General features: G+C 41.8%; 1 protein-coding gene across 15 annotated transcripts in view; it reads right to left on the bottom strand.

The window, feature by feature from the left end:
• The window catches only part of PLCB4 (phospholipase C beta 4), a 420,239-nt gene that overhangs the window by 285,159 nt on the left and 114,032 nt on the right, over positions 1-21,048 (bottom strand). For 10 of the 15 annotated variants that reach the window (XM_078444273.2, XM_078444260.2, XM_078444259.2 and 7 more), the window contains one exon: positions 2,875-2,951. The exons of the other annotated variants lie outside the window; for them this stretch is intronic. The gene's annotated coding sequence lies outside the window, so the exon portion shown is untranslated. The remainder of the gene's footprint in view (positions 1-2,874; positions 2,952-21,048) is intronic. 15 annotated transcript variants of the gene reach the window in all.

Here is a 21,048-nt window from a genome sequence, read left to right on the forward strand (position 1 = left end):
CATAGTTTAAATGCACAATATATAACTAAAGAGAAAAAGAACCTTCTTTTAGATGCCAGAGGATGCAAAAGACCTCAGAATCTAGTTCAAGAAATCCATTCAGGTTCATCACTCGGGGGTCTGATGGGCACATAGCTAACAGGTCAGAAGAGTTTGGTAGAAAAATTAAAGGGGTTTAAACAGCCTGCTAGTACCATACCTAAGCTCCAGGGATGTGTCTATTTGAGAGAAAATACAGATTGAGGTGATGCTGGGACACAGCCATGATTAGGGCAGACCTGTAGAAATACGTCCAAGGTAGAAAAATGGTGTAACAGCACCTTGGCCTAGGAGATGCTTAATACATCTTAGGGGAGGAAGAGAAGGAGTCCCCTAATGTGCACTGTAGATCACCAAAAGAAGGACCCAGGATATGCTGCCAAACACAAATGACCACAGGACCCTTGATGGGCCAGGAAACTAACTGATAGGGCTCAACAGGATAAACTGAGAAATGGTGACTTAGAGCCAATTAACCCACAAACCCTATTTCCTAATATGCCAGGTGGCTTGTTTTACCACACAAAATCATTTCTAAAGTTTGCTTTCAATCCTGCCTGTACAAAATGCAAAAGAAATGATGGTCTCCATTTGAAATGTTAGCATTTAAGCAGAACTTCATTCCATGAACAATTGCTGAGTTACTTTCTATGGGGTATACGATATTATGATCTCATGCTGGGGACTTCTGGAACCATAAAGAAGCACTTTAAAGTGTATCAAGGAGCTATGGGGTAAGTAGACATTTCAGGATTAAAATTCTCTTGTTCTATAGAGATTATGTGACTTTGTATAGTCAACAATAACCTTTGTGTACTTCAGCGTCCTTTTACTGTAAAAGGAGAGAATACCCACGTCCCAGGGGTATTTGTGAGGGAGAAATCAGGATGATCAATGTTCTCAAATGTCTTATGTTCAAACAAAACTCAAGATGTCCCCCAGAAACCAGGGTCTCATCTGCAAGCTCTGTGCTCAGGCCCACATCCTTGTAGCTAATTTTGACTCCTCTTTGACACCTGATATCCAGTCTGTCACAAATCCAGATGGCTCTTCATTCAAAATATCCCAAATCTGATCACTCCTCACCAACCCTAGCCCACCTTAGTCTTGGTTCTAGGTGTGCTCACCTCCCTCCTGGACTTTTGCGAATTTCCTCCCCTGTTTCCCCCTCCTGGCTGTGTCCCTAATCCATTTATTCTCATCATAGCAACCAGAAAAGTCTTGTTAAGATGAAAGAACTGGGGCGCCTGGGTGGTTCAGTCAGTTAAGCATCCAACTCCTGATTTTGGCTCAGGTCATGATCTCACAGTTCGTGGGTTCGAGCCCCACATCAGGCTCTGTGCTATCAGCATGGACCCTGCTTGGGATGCCCTCTCTCTGTCCCTCCCCTGCTCCCTCTCTCCCAAAAATAAATAAGCTTTCAAAAATAAGTAAAACAAAAGAACTCTTCCAAATAACTAAGTTCCTTACTTTGGTCTAAAGCATTGGTTCTCAACTCAGGTGTGACTTTGCACCACAGAGGACATTTGACAACGTCTGGAGACCTTTTTAGTTATCACCCTTGGAGGGCGGGGGTACGCCACTAGAATCTAACAGGTCGAGTCCAGGGATGCTGTTGAACAGTCTGCAGTGCACAGGACAGCACCCACAAAGAATTATCCAGCTCAGAATGTCAGTAGTGAAGTGGACAAACAGGGCACTGAAGTGGTCTCAATTCCCTCCACCTGCACCAATACAGGTAGTCCCCTTCCCCCACACCCCCTACCACAGAGCTGTATCCTTGCCATTCCTGCACTAGATGAGCCACTCCCACACACAGCCACTGTTCCCTCTGCCTAGAATGTTCTTCCTATAGATATCCTCAGGGCTCATTATTCTACTGCCTTCAGGCCTCCGCCAATCATCTTGTTTTAATTTGCAGCTCCCCTCACTCCCGCTCAGCACTGTCCTCCCCCTCTTCTCCACAGCACATACTATCCAGCACACCTATCATTGTACTTCGGAGTTTTTTCTGCCACCTTCTACCTCCTGGAGTGCAAGCTTCTTGAAGGTGGGAACTTTTGACTGATTTATCCATATTAGGTACTTGGCACATAGTAGGCACTCAAATATTTGCTGAAATGAATAACTGGATGTATGGATATTACCCAGTAGAGGTACTGCATCTTGGCTGAGAGATAGCTTCTAGTCTGAGTGGGGAAAAGTATGTATTTAGATTTATTACCAAGGCTGTATTCATAACCCATTTTGTATGAAAACAGAGCTTTAATAATAATTCCCAAATGGACTCCCTAATGCTATCATGACAAAGGCACAGAAGGTGGGACGCCTGGGTGGCTCAGTCGGTTAAGCAGCCGACTTCGGCTCAGGTCATGATCTCGCGGTCCGTGAGTTCGAGACCCGCGTCGGGCTCTGTGCTGACAGCTCAGAGCCTGGAGCCTGTTTCGGATTCTGTGTCTCCCTCTCTCTGACCCTCCCCTGTTCATGCTCTGTCTCTCCCTGTCTCAAAAATAAATAAAACATTAAAAAAAAATTTAAAAAAAAAAGGCACGGAAGGTAATAAAGGGAGCCTAGCTCATCCACCTTGAAACTTCCTTCAGTCACAATAGACAGATATGAAGGATTAAATTGCTAGTTGGGGTCTATGGCAACTGTAGTTCTCCAAATTAAACATCAGTGCATGTTGTTGGAAAAATACAATTACATTTATGGAAGATAAAGGGACCGAAAATTTATACATCAGGACAGTTCCAGAAATCCCAGCCTGAACAATGTTTTTATGTTCAGTATACTATCTCCAATCAGTAACATTCCAAGATTCCATGAAATACTTACCAAATACAGCAAGGCATTACACACGGGGCCAAACAGAATCGAGCACACACAGTCCTTGCCCTCAGAGGGTCTCCAGTCTGGAATGGAAGTTAAGACAGTTGTGTTGTTGGACTGAAGCACACCATGACCACAGTAGGCTGCTACTTTGAGCATTATTAGAGAAACACAAAATGTAATGGGGTCCTCCAGAGAGGGGGTAGGCGGGAAGCAAGGAACGTGTGGAGTGGAAGGTGGCCCTGATGTTTCCTGGAGGGTGAGCACACCCACACAGGCATGCCTGTGTCTTTGAAGTGGCAAGTTTCCCATTTGGTGGGAACACAGGCCACCTGTAAGGAAGTGGCAGGAAGTGAAGGGTCACTGAGGCCAGAGCACAGAAGGCTGAAGACCTGGGGGCAAGTGGCTCCCGTCCACTTTGAAAGGACCAGCAGATGGCTAAAACAGCAAGCTCAGAGGCAGCTGTGATGGCTTCATTTCCTGGGTTTCCCTGTACCTTCCCAGGAGGCAGCCTAGCTGGAGGGGAAGGAACTGACCTACATACGTGGGTTGGTAAAGGAAGCTGAAGATAACTAAATACTCCTAACTGGACGTAGAAGGAACCTGGCAGAGAGAAAAGACAGCGGGTCTGTGCAAAGAGGGCCTGGACCATCCCACAGAAAGCGGGAGAGAAGCAGCTATTAAACCACCCAAGTCTTCCCACACCCAGGAGGCACAAATAGGAAGGGGAGAAAGTGAGTTCAAATGACACCATGACCTCGGGGACTATTCAAGCCATTTTATAAAATTACAATGTCCAACGTTTTTATTCGGTTTATCAGTTGGTTTCAGAGAAGTAGAATCAAAGGTGTGGGATTATTTTCCACAGATGTTAGAACAGTCCCTTCCCGAACAGAGCCTCACCCCAATCAAAACTTCTAAAAACCAAATGGAAGTTCCTAGATTGTGTTGGCAGAGGCTAAGCTCTCATTAACAGAGTAATCAAGAATGGGTTAGAACAAATACTATTTTTTTTAAACTTTCTTTTGACCCATCTATTACTGGATATGTAAAATACGAAGTCTGAAGCCAAAACAATATGAAATGGCTTTAAGATCTGTTAAATCGGATTTTTAAAAAGAAGTACTCATAGTGAAGGGATGAGAAGGGCCCATCCATCACCCTGTGCAAACATTCATTTATTTGACAGATATTTACTGAACCTCTGGTGGGGGTCAGGCTGAGCTATCAAGATCCTAAGGCCACTTCACTGAACAAAATCTGCCCCCAGGGTGGCACATACGTTCTAGAGAAGGGAGAGAAAGTAAACACTAAACCCAATAAATAGTTAAATTATGCAATCTGAAAAATGCAAAGCGCTATGAAAGAAAGAAAGGTAGAGAACAGGATGGAGGTTAATAAGAAGGTACATAGGGGTGCCTCGGTGGCTTAGTCGGTTAAGTCTCCGACTTTAGCTCAGGTCATGATCTCATGGACCTTCAGTTTGAGCCCCACTTCAGGCTCTGTGCTGACAGCTCGGAGCCTGGAGCCTGCTTCGGATTCTGTGTCTCCCTCTCTCTCTGCCCCTGCCCCGCTCATGCTCTCTCTCAAAAATAAACATTAAAAAATAACTTAAGAAAAAATAAGAAGGTACGTAGACTTGAAGGAGGTGAAGGAATTAGCGAAGGAGATGAGAGGGGAAGGAAGCCCATTAGTGACAGAGTAGCAGCCAACACAAAGACCCTCCAATGAGGGCATGCCTGTGTGTTCAAGGAACAGCCTGGAGGCCAGTGTGGCTGAGCTGAGGGTGCTAGGGATGAGGTAATGGTGATGACAAGAGGTCAGACCATGCAGGCCTAGGAGGCCATGGTCAAGATCCTGACTTGTACTAGGAATAAGAGGAAGACTCACTGGAGGATGCTAGGAAGAGGGGGACTGGGTCTGACATATACTTAACAGGTCACTCTGGCTAAGGTGAGAACAGATCAGCAGGAGTGGGGATGCAGGAAGTGAGCCTGGAAGAAGAGAGGCCAGTCATCCAGGTGAAGGAGAATAAGGCCCAGACCAGGGTGACAGCAATGGAAATGGTATTCAAAAAAAAAAAAAAAAGGTACATTTGGAAGGTAAAGCAGACAGCATTCAACAACATACAACGTACTACATGTGGATTAGAGAAAGGAAGGAGTGAAGGATGATTCTAGGAGCAAGACTGAGTAACACGCCCTTGTTAAATTTCAGTATAAATACCCCCAAAATCTCTTGACAAGGTTGCCATTCAAACTCTAGGTTTCCATTTAGCACCTGCTATTTATTTAATAAGGGATTCCAGTCCAGGAAGTGTGTAGTCACAGAAGCAAAGTATTTATGGTCAGCAAGTTTCACCTACATATGGCTCTGTTCCAACAGAAAAACGAGAGTGGTCTGTACTAGAGTAAGCATTACATAAAATAACACATGTGACCACCAAGGTACTGTTTCTGCTAATAAAGGCAAGCACATACAAGCATGTGTCATGTGTATGCAATAATTCAGAAAAGTGCCTTACAGCCCATAAAGCAGTCCATGATGGCAATGGTTTTTTTTGAAACAGGATAACCCTCAAATGCTTTCTTTTGATACTAAATTTCAAAACAACATAAAACCCACAATCCTAGTAAGGTCACCAGTCTGAATTATTTTTAGAATTAAAACTACGGATGGCTTCCCAAACACAGCACATTCATCAAGGACATCACGACATGGTATCCACCACACCGGGAGTGTTTCACCTAGAACTTCAAAGGAAGTGCTTTCTAAGGTGAAGAAAGCATCTCTCTCTTCTCTCTCTTCTCTCTCTTCTCTCTCTTCTCTCTCTCTCTCTCTCTCTCTCTCTCTCTCTCTCTCTCTCTCACACACACACACACACACCTTGAGGCTCATTCTGAGCCAAATAAGGCAATATACCCAAATAGGAAAGACTGAACTGAAATAAAGAAGTCTGATCCCTTTTCCATTTTTTGCCCATTGCTACCGTATCAATGTGAACATCCATGACCAAGGATTGCCCTCAAAATCCTCACAGTAGGTGTTGGGAGTTTGAGTCATGGTGTGGAAAAGGATGCCTTCTACCATCAATGTCATCCCTTCGTTGAAAGTTCCCATCTTCTAGTACATTCCAGCTGCATCAGAGGTTTGAAATTAACTTTGTCCCTTTTAAAACCCAGGAAAAGAAAAATCTGAATGGGCAAAAATTACAGAGCAGGGAGGGGTCGAAGCAGACTGTTTGGTTTATTAATACATTCGCTACAGAGTAATAGCTTCATAGATTAATCTACACATATCTAGAAAGACCAAGGGCATAAATATATTAGGATGAGTCATATGAAATTATTACTCAGTCATTTTGATCAACAAAAATATCAATTTCATGTGGCTCAGCCTAAGACTCACCAGTGATAGATCAAGATGTCCAATTCAAAATTAAGATGTTTCTCAAAAGTGCACATGAACAAGAAAGTGAGATTACATTTTCCCTAATTTGCATACAACTTTAAACATTTACATATAGTATTTCCAAAAACCATAGAAAACATTTCAAACATTATTCATCACTCTCCAATTGCAATTACAAACAAGAACGCTTAAAAATAATCATTTAGACTAGACCAGCATTCTTATCAAAATAAATATCTCCAGTTTGATGGTCCCTTTTGCTACTGCTCCAAAACTTAACCTTAAAAATCTGGCAGAAGGGGACCTGGGTGGCTCAGTTGGTTAAGCATCTGACTTCAGCTCAGGTCATGATCTCACAGTTCATGAGTTTGAGCCCCGTGTCAGGCTCTGTGCTGACAGCTCAAAGGCTGGAGCCTGTTTCAGATTCTGTGTCTCCCTTTCTCTCTCTCTCTGCCCCTCCCAATCTTGCACTCGCTCTCTCAAAAAAAAAAAAAAAAATACACACACACACACACACACACACACACACTAGAAAAAAATCTGGAAGAGCTTTCTCTTACCTTACCTGTGGTCATGGGAAAGAATTTCTACCTCCTCTGGGATATCACAGCCCATGCTACCTGCTCTACCTTAGAGTTGCCTCCCTGATCTTATTCTGGAGGGGCCCCACCAGTCCCTTCATTATTCTATCCCTCACAGCACTAACTGAAGGAAAGAAATGTGGCCAAGAAAACTTCCTGCCACTGCATCGTCAGAGATGGGCTCCATGAGCCAATCTGGAGTCACCCCATCAAACTCAGGGGCATCCTGGTCAAGGCACAAATAACATAGCATATTTTCATGGAATGGGCAAGTCCCCGGCCTCACTGCGCTGTAAGAGGTACTTAGACTGGCAAGTAGAAGCCACCTGTGTTTGAACAACAACCTCCAGGGGCAGGAGGGGTTCTGAACCCTATTCTCACTGCAGTTTAATAGACACACAGATTCATCTTGGTTTTGCTGTGAGGCAGAGAAGCAGTTTGACTCCCTGGCCCCTGAGGAATGAGGTGATGGGTTCTGATGTCCCCACGGAGTGAAAGCTTCAAGTCTCAGTAAACATACTCTTCCTTATTAATACAATTTGAAATGAGCAATTACATGTGACTCAAACTGAGTCCCATTTTTCTTTCCCTTCACATGTACCCTCAAACTGTTCCCCCCCAACCATGCCTCAGAGCAGAGACAGGACTCAGGGGAGATGGCAGGGTGGGAAGAAGTACACAGGTCAGCCCCTTATGGCCTGCCAGCAAAGGGCAGCAATTTCAGTCCCAGGTGACCAACTGGTCCTGCTTTGAAAACTGAAAACCCCAGTCCCAGTCCCTGAAAACCTCATTTCATGGGGTATGACAGGCCAACTCCATTGTCTGTTCATCTCAACCTCAGCCACAAGCTTCCTGTCACTGGTTATTAGAGTCAAGTCGGTAAACTGCCCAAGTATGTACTCAATAAATACCACAAACACATCTTCTGTAATAACCCACAGGGTGCAGAGGTACAATCTGAGGGTAGACACACGGATGACTGAGTAAGTTCCCACCAGCCTTCACTTTTAGACAAAAAAGGAAAAACAAGCCTCCCTTAAGTACTTCTGCACGACCTAATGTTGTTTCCAGACCAGCCAGCTTTAAAGAGTTTCTTAACTGTTAGAGTCCCAAGTGACTGATATCAGAAGGATGAGAAAGAACCTTTAACCCATTACTTTCATGCAGTGAGCTCCAAGCATGGCGCCCAAAGCTGAATGGCATTTAAAGAAATAGCTCTTCGACCAGTTATTGCTGTAAACCACTCCCACTTATGATCGATTCATTCAAACAAAATGTGTTTGTTGAACATTTACCCTGGGCCAGGCTAGAAGGAGATGCTATGAAAAAAGAACAAAACAAAGGCACCCCACACATGCCCCTCACCATTTTCAGGACTGTTCTTAAAAAAAAAAAAAGGGGGGGGGGCACCTGGGTGGCTCAGTCGGTTGAGCCTCCGACTTCGGCTCAGGTCATGATCTCACGCCCTGTGACTTTGAGCCCCGTGTCGGGCTCTGTGCTGACAGCTCAGAGCCTGGAGCCTGTTTCAGATTCTGTGTCTCCTTCTCTCTCTGACCCTCCCCCATTCATGCTCTTTCTCTATCTCAAAAATAAATAAACATTAAAAAAAAATTTTTAATAAAAAAAATCAGTGACTTATTCTGCTTTTCTTTTCTTCAAAATCACTTCAGGATATGGGCTCAAGATCTGAAAGTAATTCCCAAGTCCCACTACTATTAATATTAACCTCCTTCTTATAGCAACAAAAACCCCCCAAAATGGCTATCCTTTTCGGATAGTGTATTAGCGTTATGCTTAAAAAAAAATTACAGAACAATCTGTCTCATTTTCTTGTTCTACTGAGATGGTTATAGACTGAATGTTTGTGTTCCCTACAATTCATATGCTGAAGTCCTAGTCCCCAAGGTGATGGTATTTCGAAGTGGGACTTTTGGGAGAGAGTCAGGGTTAGATTAGGTCATGAGGCTAGGGCCTCCTAATGGGATTAGTGACCTTATAAAGAAGAAACACAAGATCTGTTCCTCCCCACATGATATGGGAGGCCATATGAAGACACAGAGAGAAGATGGCTATCTACAAACCAGGAAGAGGAACATTATCAGACATTGAAACTGCCAGCACCTTGGTCTTGGACTTCCCAAACTCCAGAAGGATATGAAATGTTTGTTGTTTAAGCCACCCAATCTATCTTTTTAAAACAGCCAGAAATGACTAAAACAGAGACCCAGAAAGTGTAGGGGAAAACATATTACTAAACAGTCTTCAAGGAAACATTTTTGATGGTGGTACACCTTGAATAGTGATTGGCAGAGCAAGAGAAGACAAGGCTTACCACGGAGTCCCCTATGACCAATGCCCTATGACACTAGAAGTCTGTTTAGAGACATTAAGTGGATCTTTCTCCTGCAGCCACATCTTTTGAGAGAGCATGCGAACACATGCATGTGTGCACACACACACACAGGGGAGGGGCAGAGAGAGGAGGAGAGAGAGAATCTCAGGCAGGTTCCACACTGTCAGCACAGAGCCCAATTCGGGGCTCAATCTCACAAATGAAGAGATCATGACTGGAGCCAAAACCAAGAATCAGACAATTAACCTACTAAGCTACCCAAGTGCCCCTCTCATGGCCTCATGTTGATCAGCTATTCAAAGTCTGGTCAAGGTCATAATTTCCAAAGAACTTTTCCCAGCAACACAATCAGGCACAAACATACAGGCCTTGCAGCTTAAGGGGTTCATTCATGGTGGACTTAACCACTTCAAGTCTCACCACAGCATTTGGCAAGCCCAGGTCTGGACAACAAGTTCAAAGACATTTGTTCAATTATTGCTCAAGTGCTTAGATAACTATTAAACAAAGTTTTCCAGGGTACAAGAGCAAAAGCTAATCCAGATGGAATCACATTACAGACTCCCTGTCAATGAGATAATTGTTAGGAAATCTATGGTCCTTTTTCCCCCTGCAGAATCTGCATCTGGGAGTCCTCGAATGGGTGAGGATGGGTATGAATGGGATCTTCAGCCAGGGGAGTTGACAACAATGAAGTAGGACCCTCATGTCCCTAGTGACTGCAGTCCACCCCTCAGACTGGCAAGAGTGTCCATCTCTGTGTTCAAGACAGAAGTTGTATTAGACATTCTACCTTTTCAAAACCTTGTGCAGAATGGGATTTTCGGTCAGAGCAGTACTCATGCTAAACAGGGATAAGGCAAGGAGTGGCCCTAAAGGACGGACTTTGGTGTGCATTCTTCCCCACTGCTATCCTCTACAATCTGATCCTATCCTATACCTAACAAATTGCCCCACTTGGGGAATTCAGACCATAGCATCAGCTTTATAAGGCAACAGTTCTCTGTCAAGTGGTAGATTCTCCTTATGATACTGAAACTCTGAACAAGGAATAACAGTGCTCGTGAAGGGGAACACTTTCGACACCTCCCCCGGATCATGTGATGGAATAATCCACAATGATGCCAACACACAGATTTTCATGATGGTGGGTATGTGGCCCCTTAGCTAGTTAGGACAACACAGGTTTCTGTTCAGAACTTTATGTTTCACTTACCTTGATGTAAAAGGAGTGATTTCAACACAAAAATTCCAGGGCCCATGTTGATTAATGTCTAACATTTAGGAATACTACATTTCTAAACAAGGCACTGGAGTCCCGCACTCAGATTTTATAATGAATGTTATGTTCCTATGTTCCCCAATAATTCTTGTATGTACTTCTCCCTCTTTTCCTCATGTTCAACAGAGAGTAGACTATACTGGGTAGGGAAGTGTTCTGTTTTATCTAAGGCAAAGATCTTCAAAATTTTCAAGGTGAAGGGAACCTGAGGTTATCCATGCCAAATCCTAATTTCGAGGAAGATGACAAAGTATAGAACACTGAAAACAAGAAAGCTTCAAATAAAGTGCTCCTTCATAACTCTGTTTTCTCCTTTGCTAAAGCAAGCATGTACATCAAGAGACTAGATGCCCACAGCCCTAGACTGCTAACCTTTGGCACATCTAATTCAGGATCTACTGAAGAAATATGCATTCCTCAGTGGAAAACCTGGGCAAACCAGCTGCATTTGTTTTCTATTACTCCCATAATGAAAAGCACAAACCTAGTGGCTTAAAACACAAATCTGTTATCTTAAAGCCAGAAGTGTCACAGAGGTCTCACTGAGCTAAAATCAAGGTGCCCACAGGGCTGTGTTCCTTTCTGGAGGGCCTAGGGGAAAAATCTGTTTCCTTACTATTCCCAGCAACTAGAGGCCATGCACATTTCTTGGTTCCTGGCTCCCTTCCTCCATCTTCAAAGCCAGCAATCCTAAATCAAGTCCAAGTTCCTTTCATACTTTGGATTTCTCCTGCCATGTCTTCTAACATTCCAGTTCAATCTCTTGCTCTCATTCATGTTCTTATTCTGACAACAATCAGTTAAGGTTCTCTGCTTTCAAGGACTAATGATGAGATTGTGACCACCTGTATTATCCAGGCTAATCCAGCCATCAAGGTTGCCCTTAACATTGATCACATCTGCAACACCCTTTTTGCTAAGTAAGGTAAAATTTACAAATTCTAGAAATTAAGACTCAGACATCTTGGTGGGGGGCACTACTCTGCCTACCATATCTGCCCACCCTTCTGACTCTCATCATTAAATGGACCCATAATCTATCTGATGACCAGGTCAGAAACCTAAAGGGCATGCCTAACTTAATCCCAACAATTTATATTCCACATGCAGTTAGTAGCTAAATCCTATGGACTCCGAATCCTGGGTCATGTACTGTGCCCACTCTCTATACTCTCTGCTGTGCTCATGATTGGGATTTCCCCGGGGGCGCCTGGGTGGCTCAGTTGGTTAAGCATCTGACTTCAGCTCAGGTCATGATCTCACAGTTTGTGAGTTCGAGCCCCACATCAGGCTCTGTGCTGACAGCTCAGAGCCCAGAGCCTGCTTTGGATTCTGTGTCTCCCTCCCTCTCTGCCCCTCCCTTGCTCATGCTCTGTCTCTGTCTCAAAAATAAAAAATAAAAAATAAATTTAAAAGGTTGGGATTTCCCCTGAATTCTTTACCTCTTTTTCTTCTGCCACAAACCTCAATTTGGTTTTCACTTAATTACACTGTCCTTCTAAAGCCATGTGCTTCAGGGCAAGGTGTGCTCCAGCCCCAGGTCCAGGATATAAGTCTTGATTGGTCTAAGCGATTCATGGTGGCCCCTAACACCTTTGCCATTTTTTGACACAAGCATAACATATAAACTGTAATTCATGGAGTTAACCAACACAGATGTCACTCTACCTTGAGATTTCTTGTTAGGGAACATAAGTATTTTGTTATTTGAGCCAAACTGAAGTTCTTTGCTGTGAGAAACATTCTAAATGGTACATCACTCATTGAAATTCTGTTAAATCCTACTCATTATTTTATTGCTCCTAGTCTCTCATCACCTCCAACCTTTGAGATGCACCCTCCCCATCGTCTACTTAGAAGAATACCTCTTCATAGCCATCAATCTTGTCAGGTGTTCCCCAATTCAAAATGTTTCAGTGATGTCCCATTACCCATAACATTGGTTCTCAAAAATCTGTACTTCTATCCCTCTAGAACAGCCTAGAAATAACTATGCAACTAAAAGTCAATTTTAAGTTAATACCTTAATTTTTTTCATCGTATAATCAAGAGTTAACAATGCAATTACAACAATGGATGTTGTAAGTGTCGACTTTTAAGTAAAATAGCTATTATATCACTCAAAGCCATAAGAATCTAAATCCTATAGTGAATTGGTACTTATTAAAAGGTTATTTAAAAATAATTTAAAAATAAGTTCTTTAACATTCACGTTTTATCATTTCCTTTTCACATTTCCATTCTACTTCTACAAGTTTTATCCTAATGAATTGATCTTTATTCCAAGTATTTTATTGACTGAAATATTTATTATACATCCCTACACCCACCAAAAATAGGCCTATCATTTAGAATTTTAAGTTTTGGGTTAATTTGAATTTAGCCCCTACGAATGAAGTAATTTCTCTGGAGTTATACAGTTACCAGTAAACAGCTGAAAAAAATCACATAAATATTACAACATTTTGGTCAATAATTATTAAAGAGTAAAACTGGACTTGAAATGTACCTCTTGACATGATACATAGAGCTTTAAAAAATTAACTCACACATTCATGGGCAAATATTCCCTAATGCTAAGATAACAAAGGTATAGCATCAATTTTATTCCAATTTTTATTTCTATACACAAATGCTGATAAATCCTTTTAGCCTAAATAAGCAGAGGAGTGTAGAAGAGTAGCTGCAGCCACAGCACTGAAATCTCTAAACTCCTTTGGAGCTTCAAGCCAAAGACTGTGGTCCATCATCAAATTCGTTTGTCTAAGTTTTCATTTATTAATTTTGAGAGAAAGTGTGTGAGAGGGAGGGACAGACAGAGAGAGAGCAAGAGAGAGAATCCCAAGAAGGTTATGCTCTATAAGGTCAGAGCCCGATGCGGGGCTTGATCTCACAAACCCATGAGACTATGACCTGAGCTAAAACCAAGAGTCAGATGTTCAACCAACTGAGCCACTCAGGTGCCCTAAAGTTTATTTTTAATTACCCATCAACTGATGAATAGGTCTTGAATTCTGCATAAGCAAAGCACCCTCAGGGTTAGCACTTGGGATGTTTCACATTACAGGACTACATACCATATTAAAATTCCAAGAAGACAAGAGGAATGCCTTCCTTCAGTAAAAAGGGAGAAAAGAAAGCAAATGCATTCTAAGGAAGATCAACTTTAGCAAAGAGCACATATGAAGTTAAAAACCTCGACAGCTATTCCCTTAAGAGTCTCTGAGCCCTTGCATGTATCCCAACAGAATATATTTATGCCCAAAGGTATACCTAAAGTCTTTTGGAAAATGGCAGACCAGTGGGGAAAAAAGTCAAAGTGTCCCTGTATGGAAAACACAGATTTGATGTAGGCTTAAGTCCCATCGCCCACCTCAATCTCTCTACACCCGTTTGAGAAATTGCATTACGTATGCTGGGTCTAAGTTTGCTTTTGAGAGGAACATGTGTCACAAAGACTTCCTTCCTTTACTACACTTTGACCTCTAGCCTGCTATTTTAGACCCAAGAGATGAGTCACTGAAATTTATACCGGCACCTTGCCCCTGTCTCAGGCCGTTTCCAGGGACTCTGCTCACTGTGTGACATAAATTAACAGCAGCAGCTTAACTAGCCATCATACCTTTAGGACGCAATCCTGTGTAATCTGACCACCCCACCATTATTTTTTATTCCCACCCTCTAGGAACAGTATTCAACAATACCAGCATTTCACACATACAGATGAAATTCATTTTACTACTCTATTCTTCTGTTCCACTGCTAACTGCTCTTCCTGAAGCTTTCCTCAATTTTCTCCTCTCCACCTCAGCTACAGAATGAGTCACCATCTTCCCTTTTAGCATGCTGCTTTTACTTCTGTTGGATATTCTGCACATTCTTCTCAGTGTCATGACGACATGTGTGTAAATCTAGTCTCCCTGTCTCCACGGCGGCTGCATCCATTCATTCCATCCTCATTTGACCCCTGGGTCCTGAACATGCCTCCTTGAGAATTTTTTCCATGCTGCCAGTCTATTCCTCCTGTTCCCTGCAGGATCATTCTTCCTCAGTTTCCTTCATCTGCACCCCATTGCCCACTGTGTATCTACTAGGTTCTTGCACCTTGCATCATGCAGTACTGGAGGCTTCAGCTATACCCAACTAAACGAATACCACACTCATAGAACATTTACCTTTTCCCAAGTCGGAGGGGAAAAAAATAACAATTTTCTTGTGTTAGGGTTGCTATTCTTTTTCTGAAGTTTGCCACTTGGCTGTTAGTAATAGCCAGCAAATGATAAAAATACATATTAAGGGAAAGACACAGAAATCACTTACACGTAGTGTAACAGTTTGTGTATATGCTCATGGGTTAGAATTTTATGTTCTATAGAAAGATCTTATATTTACTAGCAAAATTGGTGTTCTTCATACAATAAAACCGATCCATATTTCTCTGCACATTTATGCACACAGGCAGTTATACACACGTGTGTAATAGGAATATATACACATTAGATATCAACACGGAATTTCTATCTGTCTGATATCACAGCACGTCAAAGCAGCTCAGTGGAAACTCTGAGGCATTGCTGGTGGGCATGTAAAATAGTTCAACCCTTTGGGAAGCCAGTTTCTTATGCAGCTGAACATGCACAGGGCCTAGTCATTCCATCCTTTCATTTGTAAGAAATCCTAGAAAAAGCATAAAGACGACCAAAGCAAAAAAGACTAAAAATCAAAAAAGACTAGTGGTTGCCTGAAATCAAGTGGCTGGGAGGGATGGGTTCCAAAAGGGCTTGAACCAGTTTTCTGTATGACTGTGGTCATGGCTACACTGGTACACACATTTGTCAAGACTCCTTGAAATGCAAAATGGACACTAATAACGGATGCACGCTATTGCATGTGAATTATAGTTCAATATAATTAAGTGTCCCCATGGACTTTTCACCACATTTGGAGATAAGCCTATGGATGACCTGATTTGCCATAAACACATGCTTATGTGGTAGATATAAATTTTACTTTGAAGGACTTTGCAGAAGCAGCAAGGGGAGAGAGAGTTTCTCTTTCCATATGCAATAACATCGTGATTCATTTTAAAGATTTCAAGGAGTTGAAACATTAACACTTATGATAACTGTCACATTTTTAAAGATGGGAAGTAGGGCTATCAGAGATAGGAACAAATCAGGGGGTTCCAGGAATGAGAGTTGTGTTTACTTTGATACCCCCTAAGCTTTACGCCCTGTAGGTAGGTAGGTGCTCCAAGTAAGAACTATTTCTTCCTGATGCCAACCCACAGATTACTAATTCCAAGACAAAATAAAGGGACTTTGGATGGTGTACTGAAATTGTAAATATTCTCAGTAAACATAGTTTATAGGAAGCAACATCCCTGGACACTGGGACTAGTAAACACATAAAATGATCTAGAAAGAGATCAAAAAGAGTTCATCCTCTCCCCCACCCCCCACCCAATACAATGACCAAACAATATAGTTAAGGGCTCTTCAACTTGACTGTATATCAGAATCTCTTGGAGACCTTGTTAGAACAAAGACTTCTGAACCCCACCCCAAGAGCTTCTGATCCAGTAGGTCTGGAGTAGAGCCTGATAATTTGCATTTCTGGCAAGTTCCCAGGTGATTCTAATGCCGCTGGCCTGAGAACCACACTTGAAAACCACTGCTAAATGCTCTAGTCTTTTGGACCAGTGAAAATTCTGGAACAGCCTTACCCATGAATAAAGCAAAAAGGGGTCTAATTTATTTCACTAGCTGTGCTATCAGCACCAACAACAAGAAAGGTCAAAAAGGAAAATATTCACAATTCTTGGAAAAGATGGACAAATTGTTCCTGCTTCAGATACCTTTGTATATGAATGGGTTTTTCCTCAATTCTTAAGTTACTAAGCAGCTTATTTCTGACATTAATTTTGCCACTCTCTTATCAGCAAAAGCAGATATTATACTATGTTCTGCTGATAAATGGCAGTGTTGCAAGTTCAAAATGTACATCACTTTCTATTGTCAGATGAAAAAGACAAAGATACAAGAATTGTGAGGGAGGGACCAGAGGGTGACAAGAAGAAACTACATGAAAAGGTGGGGGGGGGGGGGGAACCACAAATCACAACAGAACGAGAAATTCCCCAAGGGAAAAAGACTAGAGTTTGAGAGATTAATAGTCAAGGGACCAGGGAGGGGAGAAACAGCTTAATGAGTGTGACGTTTGTTCTACAGATGAAAAGAAAACCACAATGTGAAAAGCACTTGAAATACACTTGAAATAAAAACAGAAGAAAAGTCAAGTGAAGAGAGAAAGAAGAGCTATTTTTAAAAATTATTCAACATTTATAAGATATACCAATATCAGGGAAAATATTTCCATCTTATTTGTTGGATAAAAATCGAATTCCAGGTTAACAGAAATCAATTGCAGTTATCCAACACTTTAGAGGTGACAGCCTGAAGGGTGACAGCTGTGTCACTGGGAGGAAGGGGTAGACTTAGGGTATGGTAGGCAGAATGATGGCTCTGTGAAGAAGCCCACATCCTAATTCTTGGAACCTATGAATATGTTACTTACATGGCAACAAGGACCTCAAAAACATGATTAAGTTAAGGGTCTTGAGGTGAGTGGGCCCAATGTCATCACAAGGGCTCTTACAAATGGTAGAGGGAAGCAGGAGAATCAAAGGAGATAGGACAATGGAAGCAGAGGCCAAAGTGACATGGTCTTGAGCTACTGTGGAATGTGAGTAGCTTCCAGAAACTGGAGACGGTAATGAATTCTCCCCTAGAGTCTCCATAAACAACACAGCCCTGCAGACTGGTTTTAGACTTCTGGTCTCTAGAACTCTAAGATGATACATCGGTGTTGTTTTAAGCCACTAATTCATAGCGATTTGTTACAGCAGCAACAAGAAACTAATACAAAAATCTTGAGTTCAACCCAGCCTCCCCAAGAGTACATGCCTCCTCTAATGGAGGGAACACAAGTCCCAGTTTTGCCAGGTTCCCTAATTTGTTAGGACATGCGGAAAATTTGTTGGCATAAAGTTACAACTAGTAACACCATGTAGGACAAAGTGTGACCTTAACATTGATTGTCATTGGTTTTTGAGGCAGGGAGATACATCCAAGCATGTGACACAACTAGACAAAAGACTAAGAAGATGGATAAGCCAGTAAGTCTTTTCTGGCTCAGTGCTTCTCTTCAGACCCCAACCACATCAAAGCATGTCCACACAAAGAGCTCAGCTGCTGATAGAACCCCTACATTTCGGACCAGAATACACAAAGCAAAGTGTATAACATTCTCTGCTCCCAAGTCATTCAGAAGCTGAAATTCAGAGTTCGATTTTTCTTACATTCTAGATTCAATAGGGCTTAACTGCTCTACAGAGTCATTCTGGAAAATTATCTTAGAAAAATAATTTGTTCTTCGCAGATGAAAGGAATTATTAAAGGGGTGAATGTTTAATATATTTTTTAATGTATTTATTTTGAAAGAGAGCACATGTGCACAAGTGAGCAGGGCAGAGGGGCAGAGAGAGAGGGAGAGAGAATCGCATGCAGGCTCCACACAGTCAGCATGGAGCCCAACACGGGGTTCAAACCCGCAAACCATGTGATCATGACCTGGGCCGAAATCAAGACTCAGATGCTTAATGGGGACACCCATGCACCCCAAATAAGATGCACCCCAAAAGGGGTGAATGTTGAAACTATTACTGAAATATGGCCTACTACATGGTAAGTTAAAAATGAAGATAAAAAGAAACAAAATGCCAAATGATTTTGCCTCAAAATAATCCTTCTATTAATTCTAAGTTGATAGGAAAGAGGAAAAATGAAGTTAATCACATTCATGGAGACAAGTGGCCTCTCAATATTCAGACAATCAGCCAACAATACTTACTGAGTGAAGGCTCTCCAAAACACTAAACAAGAAAAGGTGAAAAGGTAGAAAATGTAAAAGAAATGTTAAGAGGGCTCTTGCACAGAGGAATTTACATCATTAAGACAAGGCTAATATATACCATAATTAGTGAGCAATTATCTGCCCTGAAGAATGATGCCAAAAGGTTTTTAAGTCAATATAATAGGCCCTCACAAAACGGAGGAACAGGCAGACATTTGACGTGAGAAAAGCTTCAAGATGGTTGGGCTTCATGCTGACCCTTCAAGAACAGGTAGGATGCACGTAGAAAAAGGGGAAGATACCCCACTCAACAGAAAGGAGTTTGGTGACTGCTCTCCTGTCCTAGATTTAATTGAAGGTTAAAATATAATAAAAACTTGCATAAATGGCAGCCTTTTTTGGGAGGATGAGCATATCATAAATGCAGGAGTTCTGCAGGATTGGAGACATGATCACTGATATTTCTTTCTATTTCAGAGGGAAGGATATTATTAGAGGGGGAAACTTCCCCCACCATTTCCCACAATTCTCTACCTTGTCACACGTTTGTACAAGTTATACACACACACACACACACACACACACACACATACTCCACCCCCACCACCCCCGCCCACCTCTTACTTAGGTATTTCATCTTAAGATATAATTGAAGTCTCCTACTGGGGGAAAGCTGCTTAGATTTAGAAGCTGAATTTATTTTTCTTTAAACGTGGCTCTGAGTTATTTTATCAGTACTAACTTCAGCAAGTGTTTGCCAAAATTACTCCTGTCCTTTCATCTCTGAAAGAAGCAACAATAAATTAAGTAGCTTGGAAAACAATAGAGTAAGCATGCATATAGGGATTGTTTTTTCTGGCCTAGTTAACTTTACATAGATAGTTAACTTTCTGTATTCTCCCTAATGATATATAGCCAGTCTCTGGTTTAAATTTGTTTTTTTTCAATTTTTTTAATGCTTATTTTGAGAGAGAAAGGGAAAAACTGAGCAAGAGAAGAGAGGGAGAGATGGTGGGAAGAGGCAAGGGGAGGGACGGGGAAAGGGGGGGGAGAGAGATAGAGACAGACCCACTGAGACTCCAGGCTCTGAGCTGTCTGCACTGAGCCCAACGTGGGGCTCAAACTCCTGAACCAGGAGATCATGACCTGAGCCAAAGTCAGATGCTTAACTGACTGGGCCACCCAGGTGCCCCTGGTTTAAATTTTTGAATAGATAACTGTTGAGTATTTGTTCAATTTGGTTCTAAGGGTTATATATTGTGCTTTTAAAAACTGCTGGGATATTTTATTGCATGCCTTTACAAGCAAGAAAGCAAACTTCCTATTAAATGATGTACCTTTAAAAAAATCACTATAAATTTCTATCGAGTATTCTGGGGCAAGACTAAAAAAAAAAAAAGCTTCTGAGCACCTACCATATCATATCTCTAACTCAGTTTTACTCTGGGTTTTTATAGCCAAAAACAGTCGAATAAACCCATTGCTTATAGTTCACTATTCACTGAAAAAGCAAAATATGCCTAAATGTAAGTAACAGTTGAAGACGCTACATGGCCTTTCAGAACATGAGTCACATGCTCCATTAAAGTGTGTTACAGTGACTAATGTGAATGAAAAAATAAAAAATGGAAGTTTTAAGGCACTTTAAAAGAATTCCATTTGAGTACTTTATAGCCCCTGAACAACTTTATGAACTCATTCATTTTGACCATACCCTTTCTCCTAGGCTACTTTCGGGTATATATTAAAACACCACTTCTTTGTCACCAAAGACATTGTGGGGTGTTTTTTTGCTTCCTAGTTACAGGTCATTCTGAGAACCTGGCATTTCAAGCAAGTTGCCATCTGGACAGTGGAGGTTTTACACAGCTCTGTGTATCCACATCAGCGTGGATCCAGATCAATCCTGTCCTTCGTGAAGTACTGGGGGTGAAGCAGACACAACAGCATACAAAAATGGAACATCAGGAGTTAAGACGGTCCTGGGATCAAAGCTTTCTGTTCCAGATACAGGCTTCCAGTTATGGAATGAATAAGTCATGGGGATGAAAGGTACAGGAAACGTAGGGAATATAGTCAGAGAGACTGTAATAGTGTTGCATGGTGACCGACGGTAGCTTCACTTGTGGGGAGCACAGCGTCATGTACAGAGGTGAACCGCTATGTTGTGCACCTGAAACTAATGCAACATTGTATGTCAACTATACTCAAAAAGGTAAAATAAAAATGCCTCTAGATTTGGGGGCGGGGGGGGGGGGAAGAGTGTACCAACATCTATCAGGCTTAGTGAGGAGGTAAATATATCCTCAAATAAAATCTTCACAGCAAACAGCTGGCCAGAGAAATTAGGTGTGTTGACCCAAAGAATCTTAGAATATGGTTACCTCCAGATTTCTACATCTCAATTTATATATTCTCACCAACCATGTTGTATAATGTTAGAAGAATCAACCAAGTCATTGGGAAGTAATTCGTGCCAAGTAAAAACCAGATACTCTACTTTACTGTTGTTAAAACTTTTATTTTTTATCAGAAATAGCACGAGTTAGTCTAAATAAGCTAAATATTAACTTATTAGAAAGTGTTATACAATCTATATTTCAAAGTAGGAGAGTAAATGTGTATGAAGTAAAATTGAT

The sequence above is a fragment of the Panthera onca genome, chromosome A3 (assembly GCF_046562875.1).
Source record: "Panthera onca isolate mPanOnc1 chromosome A3, mPanOnc1 haplotype 2, whole genome shotgun sequence".
NCBI classification, from domain to species: Eukaryota; Metazoa; Chordata; class Mammalia; order Carnivora; family Felidae; genus Panthera; species Panthera onca.